Genomic DNA, 14,253 nt, shown 5'->3' on the forward strand with positions numbered 1-14,253 from the left:
TAGTCATAATTATATGGAGTAATCAAGGAAGGGTGGTTGGCACCTAGGAGCCTTCAAAAAAATGGCCCCCCACCCCTTCCATTTATTTTATATTTTATTACATATTTATAAAACATACATGCATTTAGTTGTAAGTATTTTATTTTATAAGCCTTTTATAAAATAAAATGCAACACACATATGTTACATACACTTTATATTATTTATAACCTATATAAATAATATACAACATGTAGTAACTTATAATTATCCAAATAATTATATCTAGCATTTATTTTAGAAAACCAATTTCTAAAATTCAAGTGTCGTGTATTTGCTTTAATGATCCGATTGTCAAAACAAATACATAAAGTGTTGATAGCTTGTTATTGGGTATGACCCGACTTGGATCACAACATGTAAGCCACATTAATTTATTATGTCTCTCGGGCACAAGAAAATCCTTCAATCTCCCACTTGCACGAGAAACATAAGGAATTAATGCAAGTGACAGATACCACCTAACGACCGTCCATCACCCCCAACATGTTATGACTTAGTGCCATTCAATAACATCATCCCTTTCGAGTTTCCATTTCGAATATGATTTAGGTGAATCTTTCAATATATCCTTTTGCCCTAGATGTCATGTTAAATCCAAGAGACATAGAATGATCACTCTCTTATAGATTTAACTTTGTCAGGCCTTAGACATCTGACTCTCAACGAATAAGAGGGACAAATTCCATCTTGACTACATACGTCCTAGACATTACACTTCGTACCATACCTGAAACCTCCCTTATGTACTACCATGTTTCAGAATAGCGAAGGAAAGAATCAAGGCACAATATTCGGTGAATATCTGAACCCAATATGTGTCTCAGGTCAGAGGATATAATGATATTCTCCTTTACTCAAGATTACATGTGATCAACCACAAAGGTTCCATATAGTAATCTTGAGAGCGGGTCTTCCAATATTTGTGTCCCACAAATATCTATGAACCTTGGTTGCAACCTTGCCCTACATTCACCATTTGAATGTTAACCAATCCAAGTTCATAATAGTCTAGACCTCACACTTGTTCCCACAAATGTGATCAACTACGGAATTTAGAATAATAATTTATTCATGGATAAAATATGCTAAATTGGAACATGACTCATAATTTAAATTAATACCATAATTATATTAATGAGTTTGAACTAATTCGTTCCGTTACAATACATAAAGTAGATCAATTCCAATCACTAGAATGTCGAAGCCCTAATGCACAAACATGTCCCTCATGTTTTGGCCCATGTAAAAGCTTCGTGAGTGGATCCGCAACATTTTGATCTGTGTGAACTTTGTGAATACATATCTTTCCCTTTTCAACCTCATCCCTAATGTAGTTGAATCTCCGCTCAATGTGACGAGTCTTTTGATGAGCACGAGGTTCCTTGATTTGAGCAATCGCACCCTCGTTGTCACAAAAGATCTCAAGAGGGTCCTGAATGGAAGGGACCACTCCTAAGTCGTCGATGAATTTCTTCATCCATGCAGCTTCCTGAGCTGCCAATGAGGCGGCAATGTACTCCGACTCTGTAGTGGATAACGCAACAACTTCCTGTTTCGCACTCTTCCAAGAGACCGCACCACCATTTAACATGAATACATAACCGGATTGTGACCGAGAGTCATCTCGATCAGTTTGGAAACTCGCGTCCACGTAACCTTTTACAACGAGTTCCTCCTCACCAGACCCATATATTAGAAACATATCCTTAGTCCTTCTAAGGTATTTCAATATACATTTAACCGCAGTCCAATGACTATTTCCTGGGTTATTCTGGTATCTACTTGTCAAGCTTAGAGCGCATGACACATCCGGTCTAGTACATATCATTGCATACATGATAGACCCAATAGCAGATGCGTATGGGACTTTCTTCATTCTCTCTTGTTCATCTTTCGTGGTAGGACACTGAGATGAACTGAGAACGGTTCCTCTTTGAATAGGTACCAAACCTTTCTTAGAGTTTTCCATCTTGAACCTTTTCAAGACCTTATCAATGTATGTACTTTGACTTAAGCCTATCAATCTCTTGGATCTATTCCTATAGATTCCAATCCCCAATATATATTGTGCTTCTCCAAGATCCTTAATGGAGAAGCAACTTTTTAACCAAGTTTTGACCTCTTGCATTGTGGTTATATCATTCCCAAATAATAATACGTCATCCACATATAGCACAAGGAACATTATGGAGCTCCCACTAGCCTTCTTGTATACACAAGCTTCATCACCATTTTTAATAAAGCCAAATTTCTTTGCCTCTTCATTAAAACGATGATTCCACATTCTCGATGCTTGTTTCAACCCATAGATTGATTTCTTTAACTTGCATACTTTTTTAGGATTTTTCGGATCGACAAAACCTTCGGGCTGTGCCATATAGACATCTTCCTCAAGATATCCATTTAGGAAAGCGGTTTTGACATCCATTTGCCAAATTTCGTAATCATAATGAGCAGCGATGGCAAATAATATCCTAATAGACTTTAGCATTGCCACAGGCGAGAAGGTCTCATCATAGTCAACCCCTTGAGTTTGAGTGAAACCCTTTGCTACAAGTCTAGCTTTGTATGTATCCAAGTTTCCATGTATGTCGGTTTTCATCTTGAAAATCCACTTGCAATCAACTAGCTTAGAGCTAGGAGGTTGCTCAACAAGTTCCCAAACTTGGTTTTCATACATGGATTGCATCTCAGCGTTCATGGCTTCCTGCCATTTATCTTTATCTATCCTTGATAAAGCATCTTTGTAGTTTGTCGGTTCATCCAAATCAACCGTATAGCAACCATCCACGAGAAACCCATATCTCTCGGGAGGATTACTAATCCTACTAGATCTTCGAACGTCTTGTGTACCTTGATCATCCACTTGATCATTTTCAGCATCCTCATGTTGAGTGCTAGTGTCAACCAATTGTGTATCATCGGCTTGATCTTGTACCTCTACAAGATCTATTTTTCTTTCACCATCACCTTCCATAAGGAACTTGGTTTCAAGGAATTCCGCTTTCCGAGCTACAAATACCGTTTGCTCGGATGGATCATAGAAGTAATATCCCATGTCATCTTTGGGATATCCTATGAAGATACACTTTGTGGATCGAGCATGTAGCTTATTTGCTACATAACGCTTAGGATAAGCTTCACATCCCCATACTTTCAAGTATGAAAGAGAAGGAGGTTTTCCAAACCACATCTCATGAGGAGTTCGTTCCACTTTCTTGGTTGGGGCCATATTTAAAATACGAGCCGCGGAGCTTAGACAATAACCCCAAAATGATAGAGGTAACGAGCTTCTAGCCATCATAGATCGAACCATATCCATTAGGGTTCGGTTCCTCCTTTCGGATACTCCATTAAGTTGGGGTGTTCCGGGTGGAGTAAGTTGTGAGATGATCCCACAACTCCTAAGATGATCTTGGAAGGCATCGCTTAGGTATTCACCTCCTCTATCGGTACGAAGTACCTTGATTGTCCTATTGAGTTGATTTTGTACTTCGTTTTGATATTCTTTGAATGCTTTAAACGTTTCGTCCTTGTGTCTTAGTAAATAGACATATCCGAAACGACTAAAGTCATCAATGAAAGTAACAAAGTATCTTTCACCATTCCTAGTTATGGGTTTAAAGGGTCCACATACATCCGAATGTATTAAACCCAATAAATCTTTAGCCCTTTCATGAGTGCCTTTGAAAGGTGCTTTAGTCATCTTGCCTTGTAAACAAGATTCACATACATCAAACGAATCCATTTCATTTGATTTCAAAAGTCCATTCCTTTGAAGTGTATGCATTCGGTTCTTGTTTATATGTCCAAGGCGACAATGCCATAAATAGGAATCACTCAAATCCCTTTTGAGTTTCTTGGTGCTAGTATGGTATATTGAGCTATTAGATGATGCATCATCATGAACCAATTCATAAATTCCATTTGAAGGCGTAGCCTTGAAATAGAATATATCATCTTTAGAAAAATGGATATCATTATCAATAAAATTAACATTGAAACCACATTGTCTTAAGCGAGAAATAGAAATAATGTTTCGACATAAATCCGGTGCATACAAAACATTTTCTAAAATAAGCTCCAATCCACTTGGAAGCTTCAAAACAAATTCTCCTTGAGCTTTAACATGCACCTTTGCACCATTGCCCATATAGAGACTTGATGTTCCCGCTTTATGATCACTTCTTTTGAACCCCTGCAAAGAATTGCAAATATGAGTTCCACATCCCGTGTCTAATACCCATGTATTAGAAGAAGTAATACTAAGCTCTATATATACCATATATATATTACCTGAGGTTTGCCCTGCATCCCTCTTGTCCTTCAACTCTTTAAGATAGACCGGACAGTTTCGTTTCCAATGACCCATCTCACCGCAACCGAAACATGGGTCTTCCTTGGGGTTTGCCTTCTCGGCTACCTTTTGCTTCTTGGCCTTGTTGATGGTTGGGGTAACCATCTTCCCCTTCCCTTTGCCTTGATGGACGGGTCCTTTTCTCTTAGCCACCTTTGGCTTAGAGGTGTTACCTTTAGACCCACCTTGATCGATTGCTAACACGGGTAAAGCTCTTTTACCCATGCTTGTTTCCGCCGTCCTAAGCATACCATGAAGCTCACCTATGCTCTTATCCATCCCATTCATGTTGTAATTAATTACAAATTGATCAAACCTCTTTGATAGGGAGTTAAGGATAAGATCGGTGGCTAACTCATTAGATATGTTAAGGTTGAGACGGTTAGCACGATCGATAAGGCTTTTCATCTTAAGTACATAAGATGAAACCGATTGGGATTCGTCCATACGACAAGCATGAAGCGCCCGAACCGTTTCGAAACGCTCAACACGTGCTTGTTGGAGAAACATCTCCTTCAATTGTGTTATCATGTCGTAAGCGCTATGATGCTCGAAATCCTTTTGGAGTTCGGGTATCATAGTCCCAAGCATTAAGCATGAGACTTGAAGGGAGTCGTGGCAATACTTATCGTAAGAGGCCATTGCCTCCACATCACTCTCATCCGGTTGGTCGGGAATGGGGTCCTCAATCACATACATTTTATCCTCTTGTTTGAGGACAATCCGAAGATTGCGGAACCAATCCATAAAATTTGTATGGTTGAGTTTGTCTTTCTCGAGGAGAGACCGTAACGATAGGTTGTTAAAGTTAAGTGGTGCGTTGTTCATGTTGTTGTTGTTATTAGCGGCCATCTACAAAATTCAACAAAGTTCTTTTAAGTATCGATTTGGATTTAATAAACAATACCCTTTTAATTTGTTTTATTAAATATTAGAATCCAACGGTAAATCAAATTTCGGTTAGGTGACCTTTATCCCGTCATTTGATTTAGCTAGGTAGTCATAATGACAATTGCAATCCTTTTGCAACTTCTAAGTTATGGGATCATGCAATCCTTTTGCATGGCATATTAATCCCATCAACGCCTATTTGTTCCTCATGCTTCGGTGACCCTAAGTTCATGATTCCCAAATCAAGTCGTCCTACTTGTGTAGACATGTAGACTTAACATACAAGTGGTTAGGTGACCTTTATCCCATAAGCATGCAAAGTGTACTTTATTCATATTAGTTCACTCATGACGGTTAGGTGACCTTTATCCCATCATGAGATTCCTAATATGTCTAAGTGTTTCCACAAAAGGATGGCGTTTAACTTGTTTATCTTGTATTAGTAAAGGGATTTTAGGTTTTCTACATTCTAGTTTAGAAAACAAAGTGCTATACACCAACATGCATTTGGTGTGTAGTATGTTTATGAAAAACCCATTTTCATGTGCCTTTTAGTAACCAATTACTAGTTTTAACCATTTCATTACCTTTTTAAATAAACCATTTTATTCAAGTCTAATAACCAATTATTAGTGTCATTTTGTTATGTTTTATTATAACCATTTTATAATGTATTATGCAAGTGTAATCATGTGATGATCTTGTAGCAACCAAACATACAAACATACACAAACATGCATAGCAAAGTGTTCACAATCAAGAGCCATTTTGGTAGACATTTGTTTAGCCAATAAACAAATGTCACCTAAGGGGTTAAACCAAAGTAAGAGATTTTACCAAAATCTCCCACTTAATCTTGTAATCTTCAAAACTTCATCTTGTAATCTTCTTCATGAATCTTCACTTTCATTTTACAAAATCATATCCTAATACAATTTTTCTAGAAAATGAAATAACAACCTATTCTATTTTACAAACCAAAATAGAACAAATTACATACAAAATACAAGATTAATTACAACTTTTACAAACCAAAATTACAAAATAATTACAAGCCATATGAATGAATATTACACCCATGAATAATCACCAAATCAATCAACCAAACAAACACATGGCCTAGGCTCGATTGTGAACAACAACATAACATCAAACATGGCCAAAACTTGAAATCCCAAACCCATTTTTGGGACCAAATATTTCGGCCATCACCATACACCCACCAAAACTCAATATTTTTACATTCTACTTTCATGCATGTTGGTAGATTGTAAAGAAAGTGAGTTTACTAGCCAAAAACAAGAAGCATATTAACAAGACTTTGGCTCTAGATACCATTGATGGATTTCAATACATAAACAAAGTCACAAACCCATTTTGTTACATATAAATTCGTGTGTATATGTATATATAAAGCGGAAGCAATTTCAAGTTTATGCATGTAAAGTTTAACCCTTTTAAATTTGAAATCCATTAAAGATCTAGTCTTGAAAATACACTTAAATGTAAATAGAGCTAGTTAGATGTTTATACCTACTCCAAAATGGAGGTGAAGAACTAGGATGAAGAAGATGATGTAGATGAAGAAAACTTCTAACTTGAAGCCTCAAATCTTTGATACCCACAAGCAATAATCAACACCCAAGACTTGATTAGGATTTTAGACACTTAATTACTTGCAAAAATCAACCAAGAATCCCTTGAAGAAAGGAGAGGAAATTGCAAGTATTATTTTCAAAATGCTAGAGTCAAAGAGTGTGTTAAAGTTCCACCAATGCATGTGTATTAGTCATAATTATATGGAGTAATCAAGGAAGGGTGGTTGGCACCTAGGAGCCTTCAAAAAAATGGCCCCCCACCCCTTCCATTTATTTTATATTTTATTACATATTTATAAAACATACATGCATTTAGTTGTAAGTATTTTATTTTATAAGCCTTTTATAAAATAAAATGCAACACACATATGTTACATACACTTTATATTATTTATAACCTATATAAATAATATACAACATGTAGTAACTTATAATTATCCAAATAATTATATCTAGCATTTATTTTAGAAAACCAATTTCTAAAATTCAAGTGTCGTGTATTTGCTTTAATGATCCGATTGTCAAAACAAATACATAAAGTGTTGATAGCTTGTTATTGGGTATGACCCGACTTGGATCACAACATGTAAGCCACATTAATTTATTATGTCTCTCGGGCACAAGAAAATCCTTCATAAACCATGTTGAGGACATCCTCTCAACAACTTTCCAAATCTTGTCCACGTCTCATATAAAGTTTCATTTGGCTTTTGTGTAAACGTAACAATTTCTCCTTGAAGTCTCACGGCTTTAGATGCCGGAAAGAATTCTTTAAGAAAATTTTCAACTAAGACATCTCATGTATCAATCGCCCCTTCAGGTAACGATTCTAACCAATCTTTGGCTTCTCCCTTTAAAGTCCAGGGAAATAACATGTGATAGATCTGTTCATCCTCAACTTATCTGATTTTGAATAGAGTACAGATCCTATTAAAGGTACGAAGATATTCGTTTGGATCTTCCTTCGGCGCACCACTAAATTGGCATTGATTAGTTACCATGTGTAGGATTTGTCCTTTGATTTCATAATCTGGCGCATTAATGTCTGGTTGAGTAATTACGTGACCTTGGCCAGTGCGTTTAGCCCTCATTCGATCTTCCATACTTAGAGGTTCCAGATTTTTCATGATTGAAATTGTTGAATCTGAATCACTAGAGGATTCTGATTTAATGGTTTCTTCCTCGACAATCTCTGGATGAGTGATTTGTGTTTCAGGAGGAATGATTAGTGGTTCAGGATCTCTGAATTGTCCCTGAATATCCTCCGGATTCTCAATTGTGAGGTCGAGTTCAAAAAATGGATTATCGGAAATTTAAATTGGAGTACTTGGTCGACTAGATGACGATTCTAAAGAAAAATCAACGGCGACAATATTGGCTAGATGTCTTGATCGAGTTACAGGTGGTGAACGTATGAAAGGTGGTGAACGTTTTGCTCGGTGCATTTACTGAATATCCTATTAGTTATAAAACATAAAAATTATATAAGCTATCAAATTAATAGACTTTTCTGATTTTGCCCACGTTTCGAATAGCCAATAGATGCAGCAGGTAGCCAGAACCCTTTAAATCGAAAGCCCACAACTCGCCACTAATAAATCCAACTATTACTACGAACCAGAAAATTTTGGATGTCTATCAATTTAACCGCTTAAAATAATTTTTCGTCGAAATTTAAAGAAAATTCTATGTCCTAAAAACTAGAGCGTCAAGAAATAAGAATGAAAAAGAGTGCGTCGAAAAACGTCGAAAAATAAAAGGTCAAAAAATTAAGCGTCGAAAAATAATAAAATGCAGCGTTGAAACTTAAAAGTCTAAAAACTAAATCTTAAAACTTGCATCTAAAGGTGTTAAAGCTTAAAAGGAATTCTATATCCAAAACGGCAATAACTTAAAAGGTACTAAAATCTTAAAACGGCGTCGCAAAATTCTAAAGCACCTAAATCTTAGTCTAAAGAAAAAGCACTTAAGAGATTTTACGGCAAAGCCTAAAAATCTAGAAATATAAAATAAACTATGGCAAAAACTAATCTTAAAACTAATTACGAACGATAAATATTATAAAAGTTACGAATTAAACGATTAAAATATACAATTTATAAAAAGATAAAAAAAATGATAAAATTACTTATTTTTATAAAAATATTTATTTATATTATTATTTTATAAAAGTATTAATTTTATATATTAATAAAACTAATTAAAACTTAAAAATACAAAATAAAATAAACTAAAACTTAATTATTAAATAACTAAACCCTAATTAGGGTTTAATAATAATAATAATTAATAATACTCCGTAATTAATGTTGTAAGAGGAGCAGGTGTTGCGTGTCAGAATACCTCATGCGGTCGCATGGGTTTTAAGCACCCATCTCATGCGATCGCATGAGATGCAGGTTCAGTTTTGAGGCAGGCCGAAAATATGCAGGTTCAATCGAGTATTTTTTTTACTTTTCTGTTTTTAATTTAAATAAAATATTTATATAAATTAAATAAAACTTGCATTTAAAAATTAAAATAAAAATACTTTATAATTTTATATATTTTAAACAAACTCTTAAAAATATATATATTTTGTTTTTCTTTTTATATTTTTGTATTTTTAATATTTAAAACGTATTTTTACAAAAAGAAATTAAAACTTAATAAAAATCTTTTTTTTATATAGCGTTTCGCTTCGGCATTGAAGAGTTCTCCGGTAGCGGCGCCAAAAATTACTTGATGTTATGCGAGGTGTATACGAAATAGTTATATTTTTACTACGAAATACTATTAAATACGATACAATTTTACACAAGTTATTTATTTATTTATAGAGTGGATATACCTAAACCTTGCTACAACACTTATAGGCAGTGTACCTAATCGTACAGTAGTGTAGTTTTTAGTAAGTCTGGTTCGTTCCGCAGGGAGCTAGCCAAGTTTAACGCTATATTTTTAAACTATATTTGTATAAAGATATATATATATATATATATATATATATATATATATATATATATATATATATATATATATATATATATATATATATATATATATATATAAGTCGTATTATTATTATTATAAAAAGGGGGTTTTTATCGTTTAATGACCGGTTTGTCGATTTTAAAACTTAAGTCATAATTAAAACCTAATGTAAAATATTAAAAATAAATATAACTTAATTTAAAGCGTAAATTAAATAACGATAATTAAAGTGCGATAAATAAAATGACGGTAAATAAAATTGCGATAATTAAAAGTACGATAATTAAAAATGCGATAAGATATAAAATAAAGGAATTATGCTTATTTAAACTTCCGTAATCATGATGTTTGACGTGTTGATTTTAATTTATTACCATGAGTTAATTGTCCTTTGTCCTGGATTATTCAATATGTCCATACGGTTTTTGTCCATAACAGTCCATCAGTCATAAATATAAAGTGCGAGTGTCCTCGTCAAATTATCCTTATATCCGAAGTCAAATATTCCAACTAATTGGGGACTTAAACTGTAATAAGGTTTAATACATTGTTAATGATTACACCAGGTTATCGACTGTGTGCAATTCAAGGTTTTAATACTTTATTAACAATTACACCAAGTGTCCTTGTATGTAATCCACCCCTGTTTTAATGAGTCCATTGACTATTAATCCATTCCTGTATCCGGTTAAATGAACGATTATTAGTACTTATAAATATCCCGACCATCGTGTCCGATCGAGTGTATATGGTTATTTATAGATACGTCAAATTGTAAATCTCTATATTAAATTAACGAACTATCATTCAGTTAAACAAAACAAAAGCCCATTAATAGTCCATAGTCCAATTTCCACAAGTGTCGTTCTTTTGTCTAAACCCCAATTATGGTCCAAAACTCAATTACCCCGTCTTTAATATTTAGCCCAACATCACGATTACTTCGATTTAAATAAGCATAATAATAACTTAGCTACGAGACATTAATTTAAAAAGGTTGAACATAACTTACAATGATTAAAAATAGCGTAGCGTTACACGGACAGAATTTCGACTTACACACTTACAACATTCGCCACTATAACCTTATTATTATTAAACTTTAAAAATTAAAATTATAAAAATATATATATATATATATATATATATATATATATATATATATATATATATATATATATATATATATATATATATATATATATATATATATATATATATTTGAGGGAGTAAGAGATAGATAAAAGGTGTTAAATTCGGCCAGAACTCACGAAATTTATAGAATGTGGCCTGCTACAGGGCACCATGCGATCGCATGGTTTTAAAGCTTCCAGGCCATGCGATCGCATGGCCAGCTGGAACCAGATATTTGTTTGCCAAAAACGTGGGCTGCTGCGTATTATTTAATATTTATAATATAATATATATAATTATATATAATTATATATATATTATATTATATTCATGTGCATCGTTGACTTGTAATTTTAACTCCGTTGCGTCGTGAGTTAATAGTTGGTTCATGTTCCGGTTCCGGATTTTCGAACGTCCTTTCGTACGATTTAATATCTTGTACTTTGCTTTTTGCGGCTCGTACTCTTGTAACTTTTAGACGTTTCTTATCAATAAATTGAACCTCTTGGATTGTACTTTGTACTTTTTAGCAATTTTGGTCATTTGCGTCTTCAAATCGTCGAATCTGTCTTTTGTCTTCACCTTTTATTATTTAAACGAATATCACTTGTAAATAGAACAATTGCAACTAAAAGCTTGTCTTTCTTGAGGGATAATGCTATGAAATATATGTTCGTTTTTAGCATTATCAGTAGACAACTTTGTGTCCCATTTCAAAAGTTTGTTGACACTACCATGTTAAGTTTCAATCATTTGTAGGCAATACTATGTCAAGTTTCAAATATTCGTAGACAATACCATGTCAAGTTTTATCTCATTTGTTCGTAAACCACAGTTTTAAATAACGTTGTATAGTATCTGAAAAACAGTTATCAGAAAATAGTTTAAGTTCCTTGACCACGAGATTTTACAAGTACAACTCCAAGTTGTGAAACGTTTGCATAATCTATGAGCACCTGAATACTAGCAATGACCCGAGTATAGAATCCACTATACTCGCCTTTACCTCATAAAATGTTATACATTTGTTCGACTGTATCTAATGTTCAAAGTAAATGCACCACAGTTAATTTTGTAGGGTGAGGTTGTCAACCTAACGGATCCATCCATCTAAATTGTACTTACACCGATGGTATTAAAAGTATTCAAGCTAGAGGCTTTATGAACAAACTCAATATGCATATATAGTACTCGTGTCAATACAAAAAGTATTTGATAATGTAAGTATAACAGCGTGTATTCTCATCCCTGAAAGCATGTAAAAAACGGGACTGTAGACTCACCTTTAGTGCACAATAAAGCTTAGTGAAATAGTACGGAAAAGCTGACGATCGCAACGTAAAACGCAACCTAATCATTTAGATTATCTTAAGTAAGTACATAAGTTACACTATGTCATCCCATAGTGTACGAATAGTGCTAGTGCTCAGACTGACTCAACGAACAAGTAAAAGTCAACTAATTCAAGCAAGTCAACAAAAGTCAACCAAAGTCAAACCAAAGGTCAACTCGGTCAAAGTGGTCAACTAAAGTCAAACATCTCAGTAGGTCATGCAAACATGGTCAACATGTCAAACCTAGGTCAAGTATCATGTTACAGTTCATAGTTCAGCAAATTACACATTCGCAGTTTATCGTATGTCTTTGAAATATGTACGTCATAGAAAGAAATAAGTATAAAGCTTAGCACATAAATCTTAAAATTATGGCCAAGTGCAGTTCACAATTAGACTCAAAATAGATTCCAGAAAGTTTAACCCGGCCCTCATACGGTTCCTGTAAGTCGGGTTTCAGAAAGGGTCTAGTTAAGGTTTACTAAATCAGTTTCAGCATGCGCATCAGTTTTAGAACATTTATCAAAAAATATAGAAAATAGACTTTAACGAAAGGCCAAATTAGAGAATACTACAGACATCCCGAACCTTCTGTGATAAAATAATCAAGGACATCCCTTTAGCCAATTTGTACAGACTAACCGATCTTTACTAATCTATCAGTTTTGGACAGCAACTAGACATGTCAACTTGTCAAGCTTATAACTCATGGCAATTAATGTTTTCAGATGTTAACATGCAAATGAAATATGTCAAAGAAGATATGAAATAACATAATCCAGAAGATCAAAGCCTCAATAAATTTCTAGTTCACTCTAGGTAATTATTTCTAGCATTAAAACAGTTTCGGTACACTTTAACGTATGAATCTTCGTTTAAACATATCGGGAGCATTACAAAAGCTTTTGATGCAATTCTTAAGTCTAACATGCATGATTTTTCACAAGGATTACAGTAGTACACGTTTCATTAGCTAATTCAATAAACACATATCTCAGAGAATTCGGATTTCAATTATAAACTAGTCAAAACTTCGATTTAGCATATCTTAAGCATACGGTAACGAAATCAAGTGAAATCAAAGCCTAAAGTTAATAGTTTTTCGAAAGCTAAACATCTAAACATGTTACATGATCAGATCAAAAGTCAACTCTCATCAGATCCTTGAGAATACAATTCGTTTTTCATGTAAACAATATCAATTGATCAAATTAGCGACTAACAACGAGTAATAACACAATCAATTGAGCACTATACTTAATTACAATATGTAATTGAATAAAATTAGATTTAATTGAATTGGGGTTAGTGTAATTATACCTCAAAACACAAATTGTTTATACTAGCGCGTAGAGAACAACGATCGGAACAAGAATGATCAAACGAGCAAGAGCAATTGAGCAATTTTTGATGGTGATTTGGTGGTGGTGATATATGTTGTGAAAGAGAGGGAGGAGAGGAAGGATGAGCTGCATTTTTTCATAGGTAGGATGGAATGAATGATTAAAGATTGTATAAAGAATTATCTAACTAGTTATTTAGTGCCTAAAAACCAAAAGTCAACAAACATGGGCCTAAAAACCAATAGTCAACAACCATGGACTAATCATGGGACCAAGGATGATGAGGTATGAGGTCACGGCCATGTGGCCTCGGGCTCGGGTCTCGGGCTCGTTTTGTGTAAAAGCTCGTTCGCGCGTGGTTCGTTTCTAGTGCCGTTAACCGTACCGAATCTCCGGAACGTTAACTAGTCATTGAAACAAAATCACCGTGTTTAATTCATTAAGTAAATAATAAATTAAATTTCTTTCGTAAGTTCAATAATTATTAACAATAATTATTCTATCGTTTTTCTGAGTTCCGTTAACTGAAAAGTTTTCTAGGCGATTAACTTTAATCGTGTCGTTTCTAGTTTAATTCGTCA

This window comes from Rutidosis leptorrhynchoides, chromosome 3 (genome assembly GCF_046630445.1).
Source record: "Rutidosis leptorrhynchoides isolate AG116_Rl617_1_P2 chromosome 3, CSIRO_AGI_Rlap_v1, whole genome shotgun sequence".
Lineage (NCBI taxonomy): Eukaryota > Viridiplantae > Streptophyta > Magnoliopsida > Asterales > Asteraceae > Rutidosis > Rutidosis leptorrhynchoides.